Raw genomic sequence first — 27,090 nt, 5'->3', positions numbered from 1 at the left:
CACCAATCAAGTAACTTAAAAATGTGGTGGGTGTAAAAAGGCCATGTTTAATCACACATTCTTAAACATGACGTATACATTATTAAAACATTATCAACTTATGAGCAACATTTATCATTTATTATTAACTCGATCATCACTTTTATTATGCATTATTCAACTTGCATTTGCTCATAACTTCTTGATTGCCCCAGTACCAAGGGGCCCTCTGGTTCACATCCCCCAGGTAGAGATGCCCACGCAAGGTGCAACCCACCTGCGCCCCTGAGCGATGGGCCCCAGCCCTCGGGTCCTTGTCCGCCATTTCCAGGGCCCCACCTCTCGTCCACCAGGCTGCCTAGGAGGCTCGTACCCGTCGCCCTCGCCTCCCCAGCCGGTGGTCTCCATCCCCCTGCGGAGAGCTTACCTTCTCTCCCCTCAGTGCTGGCCTAGGGAGTGCGCAAGGCGGACTCCCCTCCATTTTGTAAGTCTATCAGTGGTCATATGTCTCTTTTCCGCCACAAGGGAGACTAGGGCCCAAAGGTCCGTCGCCCTTCCCCCCTGCAGCCAAGTTCAGCACGAATGACCAAATCCCTTTAATCCATGCATCCATACCAGTGTCAGATAAATGTACTCCATCATGGTGAAACATATTGGGTCCTGAGATCATCTTGTGTGAGAGATGTAACAAGCGGCCCTTTCCTGAGCACATCTTTGCCAGTTCCCCGTTGAGACGTCTCACTTGACACATTTAGCGGATAAGCCCGGATTCCATTGCCCCACCATCGTCGAGGGATCATGCAAGACCATGTTATCCTGGCCTGGGGGAAGGTCCGCCCAAGCCAAGCAAATTCTGTGAGCAGTGTTTCTTTGACTGCCAGGAGGCCCCTGTCAACCATGTCATTGCCGCCCAAGTGGATGATGATCAATGCGGGGGGCTTCTGTCCCTCACGTCCTCTGATGTCTTCCACGAGTCGCCGCAGGTGCCGGATACGCATTCCTCCCACACCGTGCCACAAAAATTCTGTCCCTTCCAGCCCAGGTGGTTTCCGCACTCGCCGCTGCTGCAATCGGACCGCTGCTCGCCGAACGAACGAGTGTCCCAATACCCACACCACCTTCCCAGGCATACTAGTAATCGGAGAAGAAATAGAAAAGTCAGGCATGGGCATGTCATTGCATGAAGTCAGAGTAATTCAGGCCTCACGTATCGTCTAAAGCAGTCGGACGACCAACGGCCCACCTTCTTCACTGCCTTGGATGACAAACCCGCTCCTGCTGCCAAAGTGGCAGCCCCTATCCTGAATGAATGGGATGAATAACCAGAGTCCCCCAAGTCCAGATCTACCAAGACCATCCGCAGCACGGCCTTGAATTGGTACTGTGACACACAATCCCCCCCCTCATGAATGAACAAGGCTTGACTCTTCCCCCCCCGGGGCGGATGGCTAAATAGGCCTGCATACACGCGACCGGGCAAATAGGTGCCTCTGGCGCGGGGCGCAACTGAATCACTGCCCCTTTCCCCAACTGATCGGTTGTAGATTTTCTCAGGATTACTTCGAAAGACCCCGCTCTAACACTGGTATCCCCAAACTGCAGCCCCCCACAGTGGTCGCTGCGAGATGTTCCCACAATCTCCCCCAGGCGAAATGCTCCATATAAGGCTAGGGAGAATACTGCCGAAAATAACGTGACCTCAAAAGTAGAGGTGCATAGTCTGGGGAGGGCGCCCAGCATGTCTTGTAAGGTCCCAACATCTAAAGGCCGTCTGCTGTCTCGCTTGGGGCCTTCCTTCCTGGCCCACCCCGTTAAGGCTCTTTTGACTACATAAGACGTCCCAGGATCGTACAGGCCTGCTAATCTGGCGAAAAACCCCACGGAAGTTACATGAGTCCTAGCGTACGAAAGTGACCTGCCCTGATCACTAATTTGCTGCAGAAAGTGAAACATTGCCTGATCAGTGTGCCAACATGAGAAACCAGCCTTTTGTACCAATGTCCTGTAATACAAAAAACTGTTGATATGCTTTCCGAGTGCGGTCACTCAATGAGGCACCTACCAGCCCCGCTAAAGCGGGGCTCCAATCTTCCACAGTGATGGTGGAAACACTGTCATCTGGTCCTCTGCTCCGGGATGGAACCTCCGAAAATCCTGTAGCTTGGAACGAGACAAAGCATCAGCAGCATGATTGTCAACACCTGGTATGTGTGCTGCCTTAAACATCAAATTCAATTTCAAACATGCTAACACCAGATGTTTCAATAATCGCAGTACATTCTTACAAGTAGCCCCCTGCCGGTTAATGGCCTCCACCACAGACATGTTGTCTGACCAAAATATCACTGATCTGTTCCTGAAGCGCTCTGCCCACACGGACACCGCCACTAGAATAGGAAACAACTCCAAAAAGGCTATGTTTTTCGTCAATCCGTTCTTGTGCCACTCTTCTGGCCATTCCGCCCCACACCACTGAGAGCCAAGAATAGCCCCAAAACCGATGCTGCCTGCAGCGTCCGTGTATAGTCCCAACTCTGAGTTACTCACCGGGGCGGAAGGCCAGACAACAGCGCCATTAAAGTTCGCCAAGAAGTCGCGCCACACCCTCAAATCCTCCCTCACCTCCGCCCGGAGACGCACCCTGTGATGCTTCTGAGTTAGGCCTACCATAGCCCTGGCAATAGATCTAGAGAAGGGGCGGCCCATAGGGATGATCCTGAGTGCGAAGTTCAACTGCCCTACCAAGACCTGCAACTGATGTAGCGTAACCTTTGGTCCCGCCAAGGCCGCATCTATGGCCTGGGAAAAAGCCTGCACCTTGTCAGATGGCAACCTGCACTCCCCAACCACAGTGTCAATCTCAATACCAAGGAAAGTCATGCATGTCGCCGGGCCCACTGTCTTGCCTGGAGCCAAAGGTATATTAAACTCACTGAACAAGGCCACCAGTTTGTCCAACGCCTGTTTACATGCAGTTGAAGCGGATGGTCCCATCACCATGAAGTCATCCAAATAATGGACAACCTCCTTGCACCCTGTCCTATGCGAGAACAACCATTGGAGCATGCAACTAAAGGTCTCAAAATACCTGCAAGAGACAGCGCAACCCATAGGCATACACTTATCATAGTAAAATTGCTGGTTCAGCTGGAACCCTAACAAATGATAATCCCCAGGGTGTACAGGCAACAGGCGAAAAGCTGATTCTATGTCTGTCTTGGCCATGATGGCGTTGGGCCCAAGGGACCTCACTTTATTCAAAGCTACGTCGAAGGAAGAGTAGGTCACCGAACAAAGGGCCGGGTCAATAGCATCATTCACAGACTCACCTTTTGGAGCTGATAAATTGTGAATCATTCTAAATTGCCCCGGCTCCTTCTTTGGTACCACTCCCAGCGGAGAGCACACGAAACCAGGGAGTGGAGGGGTCCCAAAAGGACCCGCCACGCGCCCCAGTCCGCGCTCTTTCTCCACTTTCAACTCCACCACTGCAGGCTGGGTCCTTGCAGACAACAGGTTATTGCAATACCCGACCGGGGGGACACCCTGTGCCGGGATGCGGAACCCTTCCGAGAACCCAAAGTACAACAATTTGGCTGCCGACCGGTCTGGGTACTGATTCAGCCAGAAAATCAGTTTCCCAATGTCTACAGGAGTGGGCAGCTTATGGCTGAGAAGGCTTGGCCTCTTTTCCCCTCCACCCCGCTCCTTGGATTTTTTAATGCATTTGAATTCTGGATGAGAAGGGTGCCCGCAAAAGGAACACGCGTGTTTGAATTTGCACTTCTCGGCGGACCAGGTGCACACTTTCCTATTAAATGCCCAGCATGCCCCTCGCTTCTCTCCAGGCCCTCCCTGGGAAGTTCGAAAGGGCTGCCTATTGTTCTGGGATCCGCCTGACCTGCCATTCACACTTTCTAGCCACACGTTGACCTCCACCTGGTCCCAACCCATGTCTGGGTCCTGCACCTTTTCCCACCTGAAATCCCTATCGTAATCCAGCCAAGCTGTGCCACCATGCGTCGTGTGCGCCTTCAAAATCCTATGCATATAGTATATCAAAGGCCCTGCTAACTCTGGTTTTTTCTCAATGACCACTGTCATAAACACCTGGAAACCAAAGAGCCAATTCGTAATAGATTCCTCTATCCTTGGTCTCTTATCCCGCAAGGAGTTGTCCTTTCCTTCCTTGTCTTTGCTCTCCACCTCAACTCTTTTGGGTCTGATCAAAGCAAATATATCCACAAATTCTCCCTTCCAAATCTTCTCTCTCATTTCGGGAGATACATGAATAGCCAACCGGCCTGGTTTAGATAAAACATAGCCCTGGCCCCCTCCAGCCTTCGCCCCCCCTCCGGGCTCAGCATTCACGCCATCAGGCTTACCTCCTGAAGAACTGGGAGCATTTGAAGGGGGTGAGACCAGTGGATGAGCCGCAGGTACATTCAAAGACTGCGCTTTCACTAATAAAGCTAGCTGCTCCCTTATCTCGCCAAGGGGGCCCTCATCTGCTCTCCCCGGGGCCCAAGGCGCGACTGCCGCTGTCACATTCGCTACTGCTGGTAAAGGGGGTGAGGCCGCTACACTCGGCAATGCCCCTGCTCCCCCCTGTGGGGCCTGCCCTTGCGTCAGGGCTTTCAATGCGCATAGTATTTCGGTCAGGGCGCCCCCTGCCCCCGCGCCCCCAGGTTGTAAAGGAGGGGGGGGGGCGGTCACCGCTAAAGGAGGAGTCACATTCGCCTTCCCAGACGCCGCCGGGGCAGATCCCAGCGCTGCTATGGCCCCCCGAATTTCGTCTAAAATCCCCCCAGACTCATCTGCAGCAGGGGGCACTACTGGGGTGCAAGGGGCGCAATGCGGTACCACGGGCAGCTGCGGTAAAGGGGGGGGAACAATCGTGATCACTGGCTCCAAGGGAACCGTAGGTGGCTGGTTCGCCCCCGCAGCCTTACTGCACACTTTCCTTTTCTGCGCGCGATTCTTACTCGTTTTTTGTACTCTAGGCTTTTTCAGCAGAGGCGGGAAAGCTGCTTTAGGTGGGACCCCCTGTCTGCGCGGGCGCTCTATAATGATCGGAGCCTCACCCTCCGGCTCTGAAGGAGACTCCTCGGCCTCGCCCTCACTGCTCTCATCGTTCCTACTAAATTTTTCAAGTAACAGGGAGAGCAACTGCGCAATTTCAGGATCCTTGTCCTTGCGCTTATGACTCTGCCCCCTGGCCGGCATGGCAAAGGCTAACGCCGCGTCCCACAAGTCCCACTGCACGCCGCACCGCAAGCGCTCCCTTTTCCTCCCTTGCCGGCGCTAACCTACCCACCAATTCGCCAGGTGATGGTGCCGGTGCCCTTCCGCCCACGCTCAAGGCAGCTGCGAACGCACGTGGGCACCCCAGACGCCCTCCGCGTCGCGTGCCGCCACCGGTAAACCAGGGAGGGGAGGAGACGGGAGGGCCTGGACTCAGCACACCCGCGCCCGCCCGCAGCCTCAGCAAGCCCCGGCACCTCACCTGATGAGTTGGTCGACGCTCTCTCTGCTCGACTCGAACCGAACGCCGCTCCACCTCCGACTTCCCCGGCACGATCACGAGGACAAGACTACGGGGGAGGGGAAGCTACTGGGTTGCGTACTCTAAACACAGATTAACGAAGTTCCTAATGGCGAGGGGAGTGGGTGAGCACGTCCGGCGCTGGCGAGGAAAGAGGCCGAGTTGTCCGTGATCCTGACCTAAATAGGTCATGGCCTCTGACCCCCGCCCCCACCGGACGTGCGTCACGCCTCCCCCGACCCGGAAGCACTTCCCCGGCCGGTCGCCCATAGGGCACCCGGCCGGATCCTATGACCAATCGCGTGGCGTGGGCCGGGGGGCCGGGCCCTAAAGGCGGGCTCATCTAGCCTCGCCCTTTGTAGAGGCCGAGGCCAAGGCCTGGCCGGATCTTGGCAACGTGCCCCTGCATCACCCGTCCACCGGAGACGGACGATTACCAAGGCCTGGTCAAAGGAGCGAGCACCCGCAAAGCCTGCGCGTCAGTCAGTGCTGCACGTCCTCCAGAATAAAGAATCCTTCCTTTGTACTGTCGGGGGTCGGCGAGGAATGATAATGCAGGGGCGCACAGCCTGCCTCTGCCCCTGATTAGCTTCACACAAAAAAACATCTTCGAAAGGCTCCGGGCTTCCTCTGTCACAGTGGGACCGGTCGCTCGCCTTCAAAAAAATTAATACACTCCTAATGAAATTGTTATGCCTTATTTACCAAATTAATATAAATAGCACAGTTTGTTAATTTTGGCTCTTTCCAATTAGAGTAAAATGCTCATGCACCCATAAAGAGCTTCCTGTTTAAAATGTATTTATGCTCCGAATATAGCACAGCTCCAAACCGCAGGCGCCCCTCCTTCCTCGTGCCTGTCTCACCACTGGTGGCCCACGGAAGAGGCGTCGCGTCGACGCTGGAGTGGATAGCGCCCAGAAAACGCGCCTGCAAGCACAGAGGGATGTTGCCTTTCTGCGGCACCCACCCCCCAGCTCACTTTGTCTGGGCTTTGTGGAGGTCCAGCGGGTGGGGTTGGTAGGAATCGTGGTAATGTTGCAAAAGCACAGAAGTCATGTGACCACGGCACTCCCATTCCCTGCAGTTGTTATATATTCTTTTAAAAGACACAGGGTGTCTTATACTTTACCACAGAGAGCAAGGTCATTCGTGGAGTGGAGGCCGATCGATCCAATCTAGATTTAATCTCTCCGGTTTTTCATGGAATTCGCGGCTGGAGCCACCACTGGAATCCATGCGTGCCTGGTAAATAAAATGAATGGCCTCGTTGTCCGTCTCACAGTGTTCAGAGCAAGGGGGGGGTTAAGGAGCCAGAGACACTCAATGGCCGCCACTATTGAAACACTTCAGTCGTGATCTGGCCTTGCCCCAACACCTGTCCCTCACCTCACCCTTCCTGATCTCAAGGTGCACAACTCACACACAGGAGTGTCCTTTCCAAGAGTTCTAGGATGGATATGACCTTGCACTGTACAAGGTGCCACCGTAATTGAGGGGCATATACTCCCAGGAAATCTGCAGCAAATTTACCACTTCATATACTCTTTCCAGCTATCATTTAAAACGGGTGTGGATAGGCGCTAAGGGTACCTCATTTCCCTTCTGTTTCCCACCAAAGAGAAGCTATTCATTCAATTGCTCCAGAGAGGGAAGGCGAACGTGTCTAGTGTCCAACGGACTGCTTCAGCAAAGGACAGCATTAGGTCAGGTCAGTCCGACCTTGCAGAAGTGGAAGATCAGACGACGGTTTAGAGGTGCTTGCGCAGAAGCCACAGGCTCACACCTCATGCAGCCCAGTGCTCTCTTGGTAGGATGATGCTTTTAGAGAGCCCAAGGGGGAGCAGCTAAGGAAAGCTACAACCGGCGGCGTGCACATGTCCTTCTACGAAGGCCAATCACTGGCTGTTGTGACCTTGTTGCAGGGTAACCGAGGTAAAGTTAACTTTGAGGAGCAGAGTCCAAAGAGAGCTTTGTAATCAGACTCTTGCCATACCCCAAAGAATATCACTAAAGGTAAAACACCAGCTGTCAAGGCTAGGTTTAGCCCTCCTCAATCTAGCGGCACAGAATGGTCACTGGATGTAGGTAACGGACTGCCATCTCAAGGTCAGTCCAATTGTTCTCTCTGTAGAAAACAGATAAGCGCCTTCATTTCAGAACAGAGCCAACCACCCCAAAAAGTAGAGCAGGCACTTCGAAAGTTGGCCAGCCACTCCACCCTGCTACACTCTCACATAGACAGGATGCTTCATTAGGTTGTCAGCTATGTATCTGGGTCCATGGTTGTGAGCGTATCATAGGCGACGTGATGAACTCTCAGGTCTGAGAAACACTAGGTAACGAAGGAAGAAAGGGAAAGCAGCACTAAAAATCACATTTAGTTAATTAATTGTGGGTTTATATAGCGCTAGAATCAACTCCCGGAGGAGTATCTCCGCGCTTCGACCGCTGAGGAACCCGTCCTGGCTCACCCTGAGAGATGGTCCCTAATGGGTATCTCTAAGGTGCGACCAAGCATCCCCGGCGGTCTGGGGGGCCGTTGTGAAGATGAGGCAAGCTAATGCCCAGAGTTGCCGAGTGTGGTCCCTGACTGGAGTAGGCACCGAGGCGAGAATTATCGAGCCCGCTGACCCTGGTCCACGACCCTGCCGCGTCGGGAATCGAACCCTGGTCCCTGGCCGCCCTCTGCTTACGGGTCTGCCGCCTCTAACCAGTGAGCCACACCACTTCAAACAGGGAATTACTTCTTGGATAGTGGGAAGTGCAAACTGAATCCTCTCTGTGTGGCGTGGACTCAGGAGCAGTGGCTGAGACAGAGGAGCAGTGGCTGAGACATTGCATCAAAAAGAGAGGCCAGCGTGTACACATGTCAGAGAAGGAAAGAAGACCCCCCCCCCCACTCCCCACCTCACCCTGGCACAGCTTAAGAAAGGGGGCTCAGGTGAGAGACCCTATGGCCATCACACTCTCCACCCTAACATAATGCCTAAAGCGAAGTCATGTACTAATATCACACAATGGAAGTTCAGGGTGGTAGAAGTACCCTTGGGGAGAAATCCCCACAAACACATCAAAAAGGGAGGTGAAAACAGTGAACATCTTCCAGAACTCTAAGAAACAAGAGAACAGGGTAAGTTAAACATGTACCTCCCAATCACACTCCCTTTTTACAGTGCGGCCATGAGCTGCAATCTGACTTTTCAAAGAGGGAAAGGCATCCCTGGCTTCCTGAGAGGCGGGAGCAGCGCACGGATCCCCTTCAGGCAAGCTTCCAAGAGACTGAGCACAACTTGACAGGTAAAGTCATTTGGCATTTACAAGAAAAAAAACAATGCATTCACATGAGCCAGATAAAAAGGGATCCTATTCCAATGGGTTTCTAGGAATATTCAAGTATATTTACATTGGGCAGGAGAAGGAGCTTAACACTGTTGTGGAGGGAAAGCATCGAAAGAAGATCTAAGGGCAGAGACCCTTTAAAGTGTTTATAGTGTATACTTTGATTTAAGTCACAGCCAGGTGTTTATAACGGGCCACAATGGAGTTGTGGTTGAAGGCAATGCGATTGTATTAAAAATGCGTGGGTAGGATAGCACTCTATGGGGATTTTATATATATATATATATATATATATATATATATATATATATATATATATATATATATATATTTAAGTCATGCCCTCAATTATATAGGCCACGCCCTTTTACGGACCCTCCATTTTTCTGATTTAATTTAAAGCCCTAGCAGCATGTAAGGCAACAGATCAGCAGTATCTGTTTGGTGTCCTGTAACTGTCGAGGGGGACTTACAGGGTTAGATATACTTATACACTCACATTACTGCAAAAACTCTCTGAAAATTACCCTTTACGCACTACCTCGGGAAATACAAGCAGGTATGTTGCATCTTGCAGTTAGGTGACAAGTGGTGTGTGGCAGGGTGAGGGGCACCGTCTACCCGCCTCCCACATGGCTAGATTTCATGTCAGCCGTACTCGCATTACACCCACAATGTCCGGAATAAACCCCAGGATTGGCGCTCGGCAGGTCAAGTGGCTTTACTGGCTATTGTTCATGTCCACCGAAATGACTGACCCCTCCCTGTTATACACACACCAGAGGTGCCTCCTTCAGTAGCACTCGCATGTATTTTATTAATACATTGACCGACCGTGAGTTACCATCTAGAAATCTGGGACATCAGAATAAGGCTGATTATGCACAAAAAAAACTCAATGGGCGGGGACTACTGACGGGTAAGGTTAAAACTTTAGAACAGTGGTTCTTAACGTTTCAAATTCTGTGGACCCTAGCTAAATCATTACTGGAAACCTGGGACCCTCACTGAGTCATCACCCCGACCTAAGCATTATCACGATTTGAACCACAAAAAAATACAGAAACAATAATTCATCAAACAAATACACAAACGATTAAATATTGTATTTAATTAACAAAGAGAAATGTAACATTAAATGGTGGGTTGGAACGGTCCTAAATACGAAGCAACCCATCCTTGATGATAGACTCCAATTTAAAATGACCTCCGATTTGCACAACGTTTTAACATTTTCAATTGTACATTTTGCTTATTTATACAAACTTTATTAATCTGTTAATTGTATTTAATTTTCTAAGCAATCAAAGCCCCCCCCCCCCAACCCCCTCTTACGTAGGCTTTGCAGACCCACTAATGTCACTGGACCACAGGTTAAGAACCACTGCTTTATAATATGTCCAGTGAGGGAGGACTTGGGATGAAAATACAGACTAGATGGACCTCGCTGCTCTTATTTGCACACAAAATCTTTGTATTGTATCAAGACCTGTACATTCTTAAGACAAACAATGTAAAATACATAAGATAATTACTCCAAATCAGAAAAATGAAAACCTAGCATTAGCAGCTCATTTCAGCAACAGTAAGTGCAGTGACAGGACTTGGTTAACACAAGGTCGGATGTGTTCTAATTGCTTCTGGTGAAGGCTACCGACATATCCATCCATGCACGTTGAAAAAGCTTTTCGTAACACGCTTTGATACACAACGGTAACAAATTGCACACTGCCGTGGTTTAGGGCCATGCCTGAGATCTCTTGTTGTTTTCTTAATTCACGAACAATATGGCCACTTTCTGATGAATGTTGAGGAAGGCAGTTAAATCACAGGGACTAAGGAAGGCACAAGCACATGGCTATACAATTCTCTACATCCGCTCTGTTGCCAGCCAACCCTGGTATAACACCTCTTAGGCATCCTTTGACCTCTAAAGGGAGAGTGTCACTTTCAGAATCTCTCACATTCCCCTGTGGCCTCATCCCTTCGTCCCCGATCCCAGGAGCCATAATGTTAGCCGATGAGATTTCTTTTAACCCTACGGGAAATACGAGTCACTGATTAACAGTGACTCATGGATCTACACCGCCTCAAAGAAGGTCTGGAGATGATAGGCCAAATTACACCTCTCTTCAAGGCCAACTCGATGAGGCCTAGACAGCAGAGAGGACGAGAGAACACAAGTTCTCTGCTAAAACGGAGAACACAAACACTAACCCAGGAAGGGCAGAGTTGCTAAATTAATAATCTTGTGCACTTCTTCACTAGGGCAACACAAACCATGATAGGACTGGCTGGTTGACTATGTAAGGGTAATACACAGGAGCACAAAGGACCATTTCTCACCAAGAACACATTCATGAACCCAGGACTCTGTCTAACAATGATGGTTTTGTGACATGCAAGGGGAACCTTCCCTCCACTTTCATGAGATTGTGTTCAGAGGAAAACATAGCTGTTTTGTGAGGCAGAACAAAGCTTGCACAGACCTGGGGCATTTTATTAATACTCCAGTAGAAAGAAGCAACATCGGCCCACATTACAGTTAGAGTTTAAAAAACAGAATGTGCTAGCATATATTTAATCTTGCACCCTCAAGGGTATGCACCTTCATAAAGCTCCGTATGTATACACTGTTTGGCATCTTCCAGTACACATGCTGCAGTGACTGTAGGGCTATGCATGTGGGACCCCGAAGGCCAATCTATGTACAAAATCGTCCTTGACAGGATACCTCGTAACCTTTTGCTGACAGCTCATCAGAACACCACCTATCCCTTTCAGGTTGACATTTTGTTTTTCAGCCCATGGCCTTTTCTCCTGGCAGGACAAAGAGCAGCTATTTTACAGACCTCTTCTAGTGAACCAGGGTTGTTGGCTTCCAGCTGTCAGACAGCAAAGGTGGGAATAAAGACAGTGAAAGCTGAAAGAAGGATATTGTTAAAATTATAGGTGTAGGGGTTGGAGTTTGGGAAAGGTCGGAGTTGGGCAGGAGGTGTTGCTGGCCTTTCAAAGGCACAGTCCAGCCACTACGAAAAACGGAGTCACAACCCCTCGCCCAAAAAAGCAAACCCTTTAAGAAAATGTTTGACTCCTCAGTGGCATGAATAATCTTAGTCAAGGGCTACAGATTTATTCTGTGCACAGACCATCCCTGGTTATTATCCACCCATTTATGTACTCAAAATTCTCATTCTATCCACTCAAAATGTTACCCCCCCTTCTGGATATTGCTATTTTTATGACCATTGGCATGAACCCATTTCTATTAATCTCTACTTAGCCTTCATGACCATAGATTGGACTCCATTTTCTGATCAGATAGCAGCTTAATTTAAGATTAAAACCGAGCAGTCTCTTTGGTCCATTATTTTAGGAACCTGTCCCATCCCGAAAGAAACAGTCCGTAACCTTGGCGTAATGATTGACAACCAACTCTCTATGTGTGACCATGTTAACCACACAATACGTACTTGCTACGGGATAATGCATGCCCTTCGCAACATTTTTAAATGGGTCCCACTGTCTTCCCGTTTGCCACTGGTCCAGGGTCTGATTATCAGCCACATGGATTATAGTAATGCCTTGTTGGCTTCCATAAACAGCAAACTCCTTCATAAGCTCCAGGTCCTGCAAAACACAGCAGCAAGACTGGTTTTAAATCTTCCAGCACAATCCCCTTCTGCTCCTAATCTAAGGTCACTTCATTGGCTGCCCATCAAGAAACAAAGACTTCAAAATCTGCTGTTTAGTCCATACAACTCTACATGGACAGGGCCCTCAGTATTTGGCATCAAACCTACAGAAGTACCAGCCTTCTAGGACGCTTTGCTCTGCTAATAAACACCTACTTATAGTTCTGAAGGTACGAATAGTTAAACACGGCAGTAAATCCTTTTAAAAATTGGCCCCTACCCTTTGGAACTCTCTGCCCACACATCTACAAATCGAGATTGAGCACTCAAAGTTTCGTAAATCTCTTAAGACCTGGCTATTCTAAACCATCTTCTGTGTCTGGGCAAAGCGCTCCGGGACCTCTGGGTGGTATATGCGCTCTACAAGAAACAGTACATAGACAGACATTACATACACTCAACATTATTGGAAATCCACTAAATCCTGTGAATTCCTATCTCCTGAATAGTTCCGAAACACCCTCAAAGGCAGACTTTTGATTAAAAAGGAATTATCAATGTGGAAAACAGAAGGCATATTAGTCATCAAGAAAAGGGCCCAGGCCAGGAAACAAGCAAAAGAGACTGCACTCTCAGTAGAAGAGTGCAGTGATATGGACAGGAGGACACTATACGAGCGATCACAACTGGAAGGGATACCATAAAAAAGATGAAGCTCTATTGGTATTACGCACATGAAAGAATTAATAGCTTGGATACCTAAGTCGCAGGAGCAGTTGAAAAGTTTCAACTCGAAAAAGCAGTCTGACTGTGAAGGTAATGGCTCTATCAGACTGTTGACTAGGCTGGCCAGCAGAACTGCCTTCCATCAGAGACAGTTTACACAAGAAACAGCGAGGACGCAGAAGAGAGAGGTCCAGGAGTCTGCAAGCAGTGCTGTGTGCCATTGGTCCATGGCACAATCCTAAAAAGGTAGTGGCAGGTTAAGGTGTAAAATAGAGAACATGTCAGACTGAGGTGCACCACGAGACAGTTTAGAGGATCGATGCAACTACTTCCAAGATCTATTGGACCGCCTCCCAACCGAAGTGCTGAATAGAAGGAGCCACCTCCAGAGGATGTGAAGAGGACAACAACGAGAATACAGAGCACTAGAAAGGGGGAAATAAGGCAGAACATGAAATGGTAATGACTTCATAGGCGTATTTCCTCAGCTTAGCCTTTTCCCACTTTACAGCTGTAAAATGTTCACAGCATGTGCTCATCCTTGGTTGACTAAAAAGATCTCGAACACGTCACGCTTTTAATAATGCCTTGATAATTAATAATTATTAATAATAATATGCAGTATGACATGCGAATAAGGATGCATGATTATGCACAACAAAAACTCAAAACGAGGAACTACTGACAAGGAAGGTTAAAACTTTAGAACAGTGATTCTTAACGTTTTGACTTCTGGGACCCACCGCCTAATCATTACTGGAAACAGGGACCCTGACGGAGTCATTACTGCAAGCAAGGGATTCTGCAAAACAGGGAGGATCACAAAGTCTTTGAAGTCAGTCACTTATATAATCAAGTCGTAGGTGGACTAGTGGTTTTTTTTTTTAGACCATGTTGTCAAAGACCATGCTTGGGAGCGCAGCATATTACTTGCCAGCTTTTGTCAAGTTACTTCTAGTGCCCTCGACTAGGAGTTCAAAAGGTAGAAATCCACGGTACTAGTGAAAACTATTTTAAGGACAACTTTCACATTCTGAAGTTCCTTTAAGGTGACCAACCCTGACCTAAAACTTTACTTGAACACAGAGAGCATTTCTCTTTCTAAATAAAGTTGAGGCATCAACTGGAAGGACTTTTAAAGACATGGGAACCAAAAAAGTACATAGACGGGGTCAAGGTTCACCCTATCCAAGTACTAGGAGAAATTATGTAGACATGAGAGTTGATAAAGGTAAAGTAGCATAAGGTGGGATGCAGCGGGTAAAGCAGAAATTAATCTGACCCAATCGGAGATGGCCTTTAAAATTGTCTTGGCATGGAGGAGCAGAGGAAGCCGAGAAGATCAAGTGTTTGGACGGTCCGTACCTTCCAGACTTCCTCAAAACTTTGCACTGTGCCAGTTCCTGCTCCCATTAATAGTTCATGAGAGCTGCCGCTCGCTGCTGGGTGAAAGAAACAAGAACACGCCAGCTTCGCACATGAATATATTAGCAGCAGAAAATTGCCAAAGTGTTATCCTCTTATTGACTTTCATATAATATTCACATTAATATAATACAATTAATAATGCATTGCATTAGCATCCGAAAGAGAGTTTACGTTACGAAAGAAGCAAGACATTTCCACGAGTTCTGATTAATAGTGTATGGCCATCAGCACATGAATAGATATAATGCATAAGAAACACTATTCCATCTTCACCTCACATTTCAGAGACCGGCGCGTGTGAAAACTTACTATTTAATTTAAGAGTGAGTTAGAGATGAATTCCTACATAAGCTTACAGGACAACACACCCAACACCACCCACCCATGCTTTAATCCTTTGATATCCTTTGATATGGAAACTCACAAAACAGAAAATAAGTTTGAGCTCCATGTCACACGCCACCAGCCTACCAGGTCAGTAAAGCTTGGATGAGCCAAGTGTCCACTGGCAAAACGGTTTGGGAAGAACTAGAGATACGAAAATTGTATTCCAAACATATTTTCACTGCTATAGATAATAACCAATAGCAAAGCAAATACATGTGGCCTAAAAGCACGTTGGAACTGTATTAATAAACACGCATTCACACATTTGTACTAAAGTGCAACGGGCAAATTAGAGTTTATCACAGCAGTACAGCAAACTTATCATTAGAAAAAAGCCTCTTACTGCCTCACAGATTGTATGCAACTAACTATTGCTTTAGACAGCTAAACAACAACCCTAATAGTCACGGGTTGCTTCAAAGTCACTGTACGATACTGCATCCTAGTTTTGGTTACATAATTTTTGCTAAAATAAGTACACATACAAAAAAATACCACGGCATAAACCATTTATGCAAATGTTCAGAGTATAACACGGTATTTACTACCTTTGTTGAGATGGAGTGGGGCTTTGCCTTCCGTGATCCATGGATGCTTCCCACATTCCTTAAAGTATATTTGTACACACACATTTGAACCTCATTCCAAATGCAACTTAAATAAAGCAGCCAAGGGTATCAAGCGTGCACTTGCTCAGTTTAAAGAAATTATAAACAGTTTAATGATGAGGACTTTATCTTTTCTCTTCATTACAGTTATGAACTCAAAGACCAACTCTTGCCCTTCTGCTGACCTTGCCTCTTCTGAGATATTTTGCAGGTACGACAACTGTATAAAGTGCACATGTTCATATGCTGGCCTGGGCTAACCAGAAGCCACTACAAATGCACCCACCTTACTAGAGGGATAGAAAACATGACCAAACAGCTATCCTTATTTTTTTATTTTTTTTAAGATGCCACTGAATTTTCCAGTGCACTCTGGTTCCCATTACACGCAAAGACAAGGGCATGTCTCCCTTTAAATGTTGGGCCGGCACAGGCAAACCATGTCATGGGCATGTACCTCGATCATTGTATGGCATACCGTAAAACTTATATGGACATCTCAGTGGTCCCAGGTTTCTATAAACCTTCTAGTAAGAGGCATGCTGTTGACCGCTTAGGAAGTAACTCCCAATTTAAATGTGAAATACAGGAAGATATCACCACCAAAGACAGGGCGGTACTAATTTGTAAGGTGGCATGGTATCTTTTATGGACAAAACTGAGAGGTATCTTCCAACTCTTGGTAGACACAGCTTAACTAACTTTACTAACCATCGTTAAAATTCATGACTGCCAGCCAAAAGGCTTAGGAAGTAAAAACAATGCCACTGACATATGGTGTTATCTGCAGCTGATGAGTTCCAATTCAATCCAAACGAACTCAAAATTCCAGTCCTTAACAGGTTGATTGAGTAGCATTACAGAGTAACAGCAACATAAGCTATTTGCAGCACCGGGCAGTATCAACAGTTGTAAGAAGCACTAGACAAAAAGCCACTATTATTGATACTCAAAGGAGCTGATCATTCTTACTTTGGTAATACCAGAATTAATGCTTGAGAATGGAGAAGGCAACAAGAAATGTGGATACGTTCCATGTGTAACAGATGAGTTATTCCTTACATCAAGGAGAGTCTATGTACACAGCAAAACAGTGGTGGATGGATCAAGGGTTAAAAGCCGCAAATAATATTTGTACAGAGAAAGGTCAAATTAACCACACTTATGACAAAGGCTGCACTGCCTCAATAAATGATGCCCATTCTCAAGGACAAACATAGAAATGACTGGAACTCTTGAGGAACAGCTGGACGCTTTTTAAAAATGTATTTAAGAATTTGCAGTGAGCACAGCTACCCCAAGGGGTTTCCGGGTGCAGGTAGAAGCAGATGGACTGTCCCGGAATCAGAATTCGAATAACCACGTTTTCAGATTTTTGCGAAAGGCAAGTAGGGAATTACAATTCCGGAGGTTAGCAGGCAAGGCATTCTACAGCTTGGGCCCTAGATGGGTTAAGGAGCTCCTTACTCACCCACTGAGATCTTCGAGTCATGTGCGGTTTTCCATACCTAGACTTTGTCTCTATTGAAATGGAAACTTGTTGCTTTGAGTCTAGCCTTCAGAAGAATAATTGAAGCTTTGGAGACATATGTGCCTGAAGCTGTGCCTGTAGAATACCACGCTTGCCCTGCCACAGGAAATATGCCTACTAAAGCCCTGTCGTACAAGGGTTAAAGTTGCTATCTTAATTCTTTTAACAAATTCATCCTGACCCCATTCCATAGTCCTCCTTGAAGGCAAAGGGTGCAAGTGGGAGTCTCTTCTACATGGCGTAAGCACAGACATGGCCGCATGGGCAGCAACATGCTTTACAATCAACCATTTAAAGACAATCTTTTAAACATAAATGACTTGTATATGCCTAGATCTCTCTACAGCTGATCATTTTGAGTAGGATCGTCTCCTAAATGGTGCAATATATTCTCCATGAATTAAAATAATAGTGGATAGCATAAAACTGAATATTAAATAGATCCCAGGTGCTAAAATGTGGAGGTGGGAGGACACAAACTGGTCAGAAAAAGTAGGTTTTAGAATGCTTGCAGAAGGCAAAAGGATTTATTCTATAGGCGAGTGGTGCTTCAGGTGTGTGCCGTTGAAGAAACAAGGTCCTTAAGGAGAGTGCTGGAACAGGGACAATTGCATGCCCCGCTGCATCCTTGCGCGATGCAGCCCTCTGAAGCGAGCCAGAGACCATGAGGCCGTCTATGACCCTCCATTGCACAGATGCGAAGCAGGAGGGATAGAAGGATGATGAAGCTGGGACTACTTACCGAGGCATCGACGCACCAGCCAAGCTTATCAGCGGCGCCTGCTGGGAAAGGGAAACTTGCTGACTGCGCGCCTTTTCCTTACACAGATTACAAGCCTACGCAATCTGTTCAGTGAGGAGAGCAGGCTGCTCTACAGTCCCTGTGCCCATCTACATCTATCCGTGAAGCCGATGCCGGACAGCAGCACCATGGGTAGGCCCCTAGCAGCCACCAGGCAGACCTCACGTGGAACTAATCTGTCAAAAGGACTCACTGAGACCATAGGATTGTACAACTGACAAAAACGGAAAGAGATTGATCAAAGAATGCACACCTACAGCAGGGGTGTCCACTGTAGGTGCCAGAGAGCAGGATCAAAGACAGGTTTTCATAACACCAATACTGATGTAAGAATTATAATTAGGTAACCCAGTTTTATGGTATTTATTTTTATCGCATTTCTGTCAGTATTTATCCACAATTTTTTTGTTAATTTCCTCTTCATTGATCCAGATTTATTTTGAGTTAAGCAAAAAATAATGCTGTGAACAGTATATTTCCACATTTATTTGACCAAGGAATGTGGACTCGTGTTTCAATGCCTGACCTGTTTCAATGAGATGAACACCCACAGATAAATCAATTCACTTTCATGAAAACATGAACATTTTAGTATCATGTGCATATCTAGCCTTTTTACTGAACTTTCTTTTAAGCTACCACCTGTCAATCCGCAAAGCTATTGGCATAAATGTCAGTTACTTATAGCATTTAGAATCATTAAAAAAAAAAAAAAAACAATTTCCCCTTTTTATCCACATTTTAAAATAAATACAGATTGAAAAATAAATGGCTTTCTGTCTGTATTTATCTGTCCAAATCTGTAAAAACACAAAAAGGGAGCCTTAATTATAATGAACCTCTAGAAAACTCATTCGCATAGACCATGGTCATGCTTAAAGTGTAGCATGGAACTGACTCTCCTAGACCCATGTTGGCCATCACTGTAATTACTCCTAGAACCATGTTGGCTATCGTTGTACCAGAGGCTCAAGTGCCATGCTTCCGTAAAAGACCACTTCATTCTTTTGGAAACTGAAGACTAACTCTGTGTAAGAGGGGTGCTAATATCTTCAAGCTGGGCTAACATTCACCAATCCGTAACTGCAACAACAAAAGCTGTGGGCCTCTTCCATAACCAGTAATGCAAGAGGTGGAACACTGCCATTCAATGCTCAGCTGTTCAAGCCACAACACTTGAGTTTGGATTTAGACTTTGGATCGTCTCCATCTGTGATGGTGAGGCATTATCAGGGTTTAGATACCGACTTCTTTGGGTGAAGAGGTCTTGTCCATAATGTTCTTAATTCCTTTGTAGTCTTTCAAACTGCAACTTTGTTTTATGGGACTCAGCTGAACACGTTTTCAGGGTCAGCCACACCAAAACTATGGACTGATTTTTCAACAGAAGCACAGCTGCAAGGGTTGATGACCGAAGTCAGACAAAAGAGGCACGCTCCAAAAGCTGAACTCAACCAACTAGAAGAAACTTCAACTAACAAAGAGGTACTCTGGTAGTGAAAATTGTTTCATCACATTTAATTCCCAGGCATTCTTTGCTTTTTGGACTACCTGGCTTATGGACTTCTGTCGTGAGTGGATCTCACTCACTGTAAGCTCTGTTATAATGGATTTAGAGTGGTAACTGTGCAGCTAAGGTTGCGTGTGCACATGTGTGGAGGTTGAGAGTGGTCAGACTACTGTTTGACTGAGTCCAGTGCCAGGGTATGTGCACAGACAGCCTTTCGCTGGGGGGACCCTTCATGGGTTGGTGGTGATCTGTGCAGGCCTTCCAATATGAGTGGGCATTAATAGTGAGAGTATGAACATCTGTAGAGATTACTTATAAGCATTTGGTTGAACTGACATACATTTCTACAGATCTGTAGTCCTGTGACAAGTCAAATTTATGTTTTCTGATTATGCTCCCAATTAGATGCAGCCCATTGAATCACCCTTTTAGGCCAAATGAATTGCTCTGATAACCAGTTGCAGGATCAAACGCCTCACCACCATATAGGGTCTATAGCCAGTAATTAGGCCCGCTCCTGGGAGAGGAAAAGGTGGGGACGAAATATGCAAGTGTGAACTCCTTTTCAGAATGCATCTGAAATGCAAAGGCTCAACCCCATAGAAACAAATTAGGGTTGCCAGACCTCTGGGCCGGTCTGCCCTTTGAAGTTTTGGGTAGACGGGACCAGGCAATTGTGGCAGTTAGAGGCAGGACTTCAATTCTCAGAGAAGGGACTTCAAAAGACCACTTGACGGTGCAATCTTGGAGATTCCCAATGTTTGTGCAGGAGGGATGGAGCAGGGGTGGAGTGATGTTTTAGCCTAGCACTGGGCAGAGGTGCTTCCCTTCTAAAACATTCCGCCCCCACTTAAAATCCCCTACACAATTGAGACTTTTGAGAACAATCTGGACCTGGGGGAAGTGATGTCGGAGGAAAGCCCAGCTGGAAGAGAGAATACACCTGACCCCTACTGCAATGATGGATTCAAGCACTTCAGTTGAAACACTAGGCTAGGATTTTTGCACGAGGCCAATGACACTGGCCTCCCAAAACGCTTGAGAGCATGGGGGACAGAAGAGGGATGGACATGCTAGGAGGACCCTGGTGGATTTTTCCAGGATCTTCTGTGGGCTGCTTCTGCAGGAGTGTGAGCTTCAGAAGGAGGTAGTCCTTGACTTCCACTTTAACAGGTACTCTGCATATGGCCAAAGGAGGCAATGGGCCCTGGTGGGTACACACAGGGAGGACACTCTGCCTTCCATTGCTGGGGGTGCTGCAGAGGAAGGCCTAGAAAAAGTGCCTGGTCATGTGTGAGGAACGAGAGCAGTAAAAATTAGGCTCCTCAATAAAATGTAGAAACCAAGAGGCTTAAAGTAATCACTCATGATGGCTAGAGAGTGCCACCAGGAGCAAAATGAAGCTTTTCCTATACAATGAATCATTGTCTGCATTAAAGAACATGACTGTAAAATGGTGCCATCCTTCGTGATTGTAATGGTGTTGCTTTGGGTTATTTTGACATACTTCTGCTTTTATTAATGTGGGGATACCCAGAGCCAATAGGTTTGCCTTTTGATACCTACATTGTGTCTAGTGTATGTGGGGGTATTGTGATTATTGGGTTCAGGGCTCACTACAAGTGTGAATTGCTAGGAGAGTATCACAATAGGTATATCTACCTGCCATCGTGTATATATTTGTAAATTAATGTGTAGTATTAACTAAGCATGTGCCTAATAAATTAGGTTTCCTTTTTGGAAGTAAAGCACTGATTGAACATGATTTATTGGGCTTTGTTCGCTGCATGCCTACAGAATTTGGTACTAGCCCACACAACCTCCCTTGAGCAAGCCTTGCTATGCTGAGATAGACACGTGCTACAAAGGAGGTACTTTGTGCTCAGTAGAAGGGAGGTTGCAGGCTTATTACTTTGAAGGAGCTACATCCTTCAAAACCAATAACCCACTTTCGTATTCTGGTGAAGAAGAAATATGCTCAAACTTGGATTTTCGAGAAGCTAGGATTTTGAAGAGCAAAATATAGAGCAGTCTACAATCAAGTCAGTTACAGAGACCAAAAAGTCTCCTAATGACCTTCAGTAATGAGGAATTTTGAGCATGCACTGATAGCATAACTTGAAGCCTGGAAATGTATTTGCCACACGTTTCTACAGCAAAGAATGGTGTCCCAGGGATAGTGCGTTGTGCAACATTAGTCATATCTTAAACTAGACTCTAATATTTCCCAGAAGCGTATATATTCATGTCAGAGCATGATTCACGTAACCTGTTCCGGAAAAGAGCACATGTAAGAAATTGCAGGGGATCCTATGAATACTCAATTTTAAAAATCTATTACTATTGCTATTCCATTTAGTTTGCTCTGTGGAGACATTCAATAGAGTTCTATACTCTTGAACTGGCCATATACTTTGAACTAGCAGCTGCCACAATTTGGAGGAGATAATGTGTCTATTCAAATTTTTCAAATACTAATATACATTTTCCCTACGTTGGCACCCTTTGAGTTATTGGGTTTCAGACGGAGCAGCCAGGGAACAGCAGGAGAGTTGGCATGCTGGTTGCATTTGCAAATTTTTTAATTATCCTAATTTCTTAAAAATAAACACAGTAAACACAAGACTGCAGATTCTCCTTCACTGCATAAAAATGTAATCTTTGCATTTTAAACTGCTAAATATGTGAACGTTGTTTAAACGCCATTTTTTTCCACGTAATCGGTAGGCAGGCAGGCCTTTTTCTGTAGCTGCTTCAGAAGTACTATTTCTGCTGTGATTTTAAGAGTTGAAATTAACAATTTAAAGCTCTTAATGAGCAAGCTTAAAGCACTTGATGTTCATGATTCTTGTTCTAAAACTAGAGGCCTTCTAAACTTTTGAAAAAACTTATTTTCATGTATCTCATCGCAACATTTACAATACTGGATTTGCTCTGGAAAAAATCTATATTAATTGTTGGGTAAATGTAAACTATCAGGTGCGTGGAAGCAGCTCTCTGCCTGGTAAAATTATATACAAAATTATATTAAATCAGGAGTACAATAATTGCCAACAGCCAATAAAGCATAATTTTTCTTTTTTTCTTTAGGAACGAGTCCAAACAAGTCCTGAATACAGACTGCCACCCAAAGCTTGTGTTGGAGCCAAGCTGGTTGATGTATAACATTCCTGGGCACGCACAGGCTCCTCTTTGCTCCACTGTCACAAAGCAGTCAAATCGGCCATCTTCCCAAGAGCTTGAGCAAAGGCGGCACAGTCAACATTTGCCCAGCACCTGCCGAAACTGCTCCGTAAATAGAGTTGTTTTTCCTCATATCTGGCTTATAAGTGTAACACACAAAATAGTTCGAGGTTAAACCTGCTGTTAATCTTTACCATGGGTGAAAGCCTGCATTCGGTCTGTTTAGCCAGTGCTATCCCTTCAAACACAGCCAGTCCGATTAGAAGTGGGCTCCTCGCACCATTGCCATGAACTGACGACATACGCTGGAGCGTCTAACACTACTTTAAATAGCTACACTATTTGCGTAGACTATTGGTGCATCCTAACCGTACAGCGCTATATACTGCACTGACCATGACCAAAGCAAAGTCGAAGATACTCTGATGTTTGCTCTGCCAACAGCCTTGAAGTTCTACCTGTGTGAAGACAATGTCCCCCAAGTCAGGCCACAGGGGCGGCTCTAGGCTCATGGCGGCCCTGAGCAGGGAGCGTAAGTAGAGGCCCCCCAGAGGAACGCAGGCGCGGAGGCTAGTGAAGAGGGGGGAGGTCAGGGTGTTTGAAAGGCGAACAGATCCGGAGGTCGCCAAATCCCTGCCAGGGGCCGCCACGCAAATATGTGTCCATCCTCAGAGGATTATTATATTAAGGATATATATTGGCGTGGCGGCACCTGAGGTTTGGTGGCCCTGTGCAGGTGCACAGCTTGCACAGCCAGTCCGATTAGAAGTGGGCTCCTCGCACCATTGCCATGAACTGAGGACATACGCTGGAGCATCTAACACTACTTTAAATAGCTACACTATTTGCGTAGACTATTGGTGCATCCTAACCGTACAGCGCTATATACTGCACTGACCATGACCAAAGCAAAGTCGAAGATACTCTGATGTTTGCTCTGCCAACAGCCTTGAAGTTCTACCTGTGTGAAGACAATGACCCCCAAGTCAGGCCACAGGGGCGGCTCTAGGCTCATGGCGGCCCTCAGCAGGGAGCGTAAGTAGAGGCCCCCCAGAGGAACGCAGGCGCGGAGGCTAGTGAAGAGGGTGGAGGTCAGGGTGTTTGAAAGGCGAACAGATCCGGAGGTCGCCAAATCCCTGCCAGGGGCCGCCACGCAAATATGTGTCCATCCTCAGAGGATTATTATATTAAGGATATATATTGCCGTGGCGGCCCCGGAGGTTTGGTGGCCCTGTGCAGGTGCACAGCTTGCACATGCCTAAGGCCGCCCCTGCAGGCCAGGAAGATCAGAAGCAGATAATAACATAATCCCACATGCAGGGGAGTAGCCCGAAGACAGTCAACTGTGCCTGTTTAACACACTCTTGCACCAACATCTGCATTCCTATTGCTATGGGGATGCCCCAACTATCATTTGCACTGTTGCTATAATGAATGCCGAAAATGATGAAGGCCCACTCATGTCAATGAAAGCACCAGATCTATGTATTAAAGGAGAAATACAGGCCTAAGTTGTCTTTGGTAGCAGAACAAAGAAATGTTTTTAAAAGAGCACAGATGGAGATATGACCCCAAGGGGAGGGAAGAAGATAAGAGTTTCAGCAGAATTGAGAAATATAATTAGGCATAGAACAAATGGAAGGTCACAGGCCTGCATTGAAAGAATAAGTATCTGTGAAAATATGGAGATAAGGCAGCAGAGAGGCGCTGAATAGGTGGGAGGTTAGACGGTCAGGCAGCAGATGTGTAGGGAGTAGAGCATAGCTAGGCCTCAAGTACGAGACATAGGTAGTGTAGCGGTCGTCTGGAAGCACAACTAACAATAACATGTGCACCTAGATTGCATTTCTTAAACACGTGACTAGCTGTTTTTGCTGAAAAGATAACCTTTTGATGATAATGTTGTGCTTTAGCAGATGTACGAGTGACTTACCTTCGGTAACGATGTATCTGGTAAAGACTATTCTAGCCGCAGATTCCTTAACGTAGAATTATCCCCAGGCATGAGACTGGATCCGGAAAACTTTATGCCACAGCATTCCTGCGCTCCGGGGGGACGGCACCACGTGAGTTCTCTTCAGAGACTTTTTCTGCGCCACAACGTGGAGCCATCACTAACAAAAACTGTGAGAATACTGGAATAGTGTGCGAAAAAGCCCCGCTAACAGAAGGGAAAGAAACAATGGTGAGGAACAGAACCATCCAAAATAGAGCCAGGTACTGAGAATAGATACCCTAGCCATACCCAAGGGGAAGGAGGGTCTGCGAGAGGACCGCCCTAGCTCAGGTAAACCCAATCGCCGGGACAGGGAAATAACCCAGTCCTCCCCAACAGGGGATGAGCCACAGGGACAGGGGAAAGAGCCCAGTCCGTCCCCCCCCAAAAGAAGACTAGAACTGCAGTATCGTGGAGAACACCACCCCACAGCGGATGCGTCACAACAACAAGCGGCAGACACCCCCTTCACCAAGCAGGAAAAAAGGAAGGGCAATATGAAAAGAGGCCATCAGCCAATGTACTAGGGCCCTCCACCGGAAGCCCCAGGTACAGGCAATACGCAAGGAGACCAGCAGCCAATGGACTAGAGACCTCCACCGGAAGCCCCAGGTACAGGCAATACGCAAGGAGACCAGCAGCCAATGTACAAGGGACATCCACCGGAAGCCCCAGGTACAGGCAATAGGAAAGGAGGTCAGCAGCCAATGTACCAGGGACCTCCACCGGAAGCCCTAGGTACAGGCAATGCGAAAGGAGGCCAGCAGCTAATGTACCAGGGACCTCCCCTGAAAGCCCCAGGTACAGGCAACACAGGGGAGTACCAAGGAAGAAGAGCAACGCAGAGACTCCAAGGAGAAGAGCAGAAACTAGGGCAAGAGCCCTCCACCAGGAACACACAAAGTGAAGAGGGAGGCCGAACTCATCACAGCTGGATGTCACAGGCCAGACTGAACAGCGCCTCAGTAATAAAGCAGGAGGAAGAGAAAAACATAGTCCGATAAGGCTCCCAAAAAACCAGAAGCCGGGGCGCCAGGCCTCACTCCAAGGCCCCTGGCCGTGGACCAAAAGAACTGGCGGGCACAGCTGGGTGCCAACCAGCAACCAGCCGGAAAACAAGAGGCGAAACAAGTAGGGCGAACCAAGTCGTCAAAACGGGAAAATAACCCTTCTGGACACCAGACGGAGGACCAGGCTAAACGGCAGACAAAAACACCGCAGCACGACGCCGCACCTGCCCAAGAAAACACACCAGTGGTATACAGCAACACCAGGAAGGGCAAGGAAACCGCAAGGGGGACCTTACCAGTGTAAGACACGGATATCCAATAGCTACAAATACCCCACGTAGGGTAGGACACGGCCCAAGAAGTATGGAAACCACTCTTAGGGAAGCAATCACGTATCAGAGAACAAATTAGAAAACCTGCTGCAGAAACCACAGAAGGCTTAGTAAGCAGCCAAAAAGAACACTCTTTGCCAAAAGGGGCTGAACCAGCAGCCAACTGAAGAGGTAGGCCAACTCAGGACCCCGAGGACACAGCATCCCTCACAGAAAGTGTAACATTCACCCCAACAACAGATTCCAGCAGCAGTGGGATAACATCTCCCACTAAGACCCGGAGGATCAACAAAACCACCTACTGAGGAGGGGGAGGGGGAGGGGGAGGAGGAGGAGGAGGAGGACGGAGCCCGCAAGAAGGAGTCCGCATGAGTGTTCAACAGATGGACCCCATCAAAGGGTAGATCAACCAGACGTTCCCTGACATTTTCAGGAAAAACAGCATCACGCAGCCAGGCATGGCGACGTAGAGTCACAGAAGTGGCCATAGCACGGCCTAGAGTATCGGCAACATCCAAGGCCCCACGAAAATTAAATGTGGCCAACTCCCTACCATCCAACACATGGCCCCGTAGGTCAGCATTGGCAACCTCATGAGAGACATGAGAACGAAGTGACTCCACAGAGTCCCACAGACTGGAAGTAACCCTGGTCAATACACACAAAGTGTTAGGCGCCCGCAAGGCAGCGCTAGAAGAAGCGAAGACATAACGCTCCCATGAATCCAACCACCGGGCCTCCTGAGACAGAGGATACACCACCACAGGCAAACACAGAAGAGAGCCTTGAGTAGAAGGGTGGAAAAAAAGACAAACAGGGTCCTGCGGAGCAGGGCGGTGACGATGCAGAAGTGCCTGAGGCACCGGATCACCCGTGGCAGGGCGCCCCCAAGCCCCCATAAGAGAAATGTGGAGTGACGCTTCAAAGGGAAGGAACAACTCCAGTCCACCAGAGCCCTGGTGGAGTACTTCCAAAAGGTTGTCCATCGGAAACAGAGTGACAGACTCACCCATCCGCAGAACACCAGCGGCTGTGGAAATGGCGCGAACAAAGGCAACACTAGCCTCCGTAGGGGG

General features: G+C 47.3%; 1 protein-coding gene across 2 annotated transcripts in view; it reads right to left on the bottom strand.

Annotated features, from left to right (window-relative positions):
* Positions 1–27,090, bottom strand: part of SND1 (staphylococcal nuclease and tudor domain containing 1) — a 2,092,018-nt gene that overhangs the window by 531,146 nt on the left and 1,533,782 nt on the right. The gene's annotated exons all lie outside the window — the stretch shown is intronic.

This window comes from Lissotriton helveticus, chromosome 1_1 (genome assembly GCF_964261635.1).
Source record: "Lissotriton helveticus chromosome 1_1, aLisHel1.1, whole genome shotgun sequence".
In the NCBI taxonomy this organism is placed as follows: Eukaryota; Metazoa; Chordata; class Amphibia; order Caudata; family Salamandridae; genus Lissotriton; species Lissotriton helveticus.
This window is presented reverse-complemented; position numbering and strand designations above follow the sequence as displayed.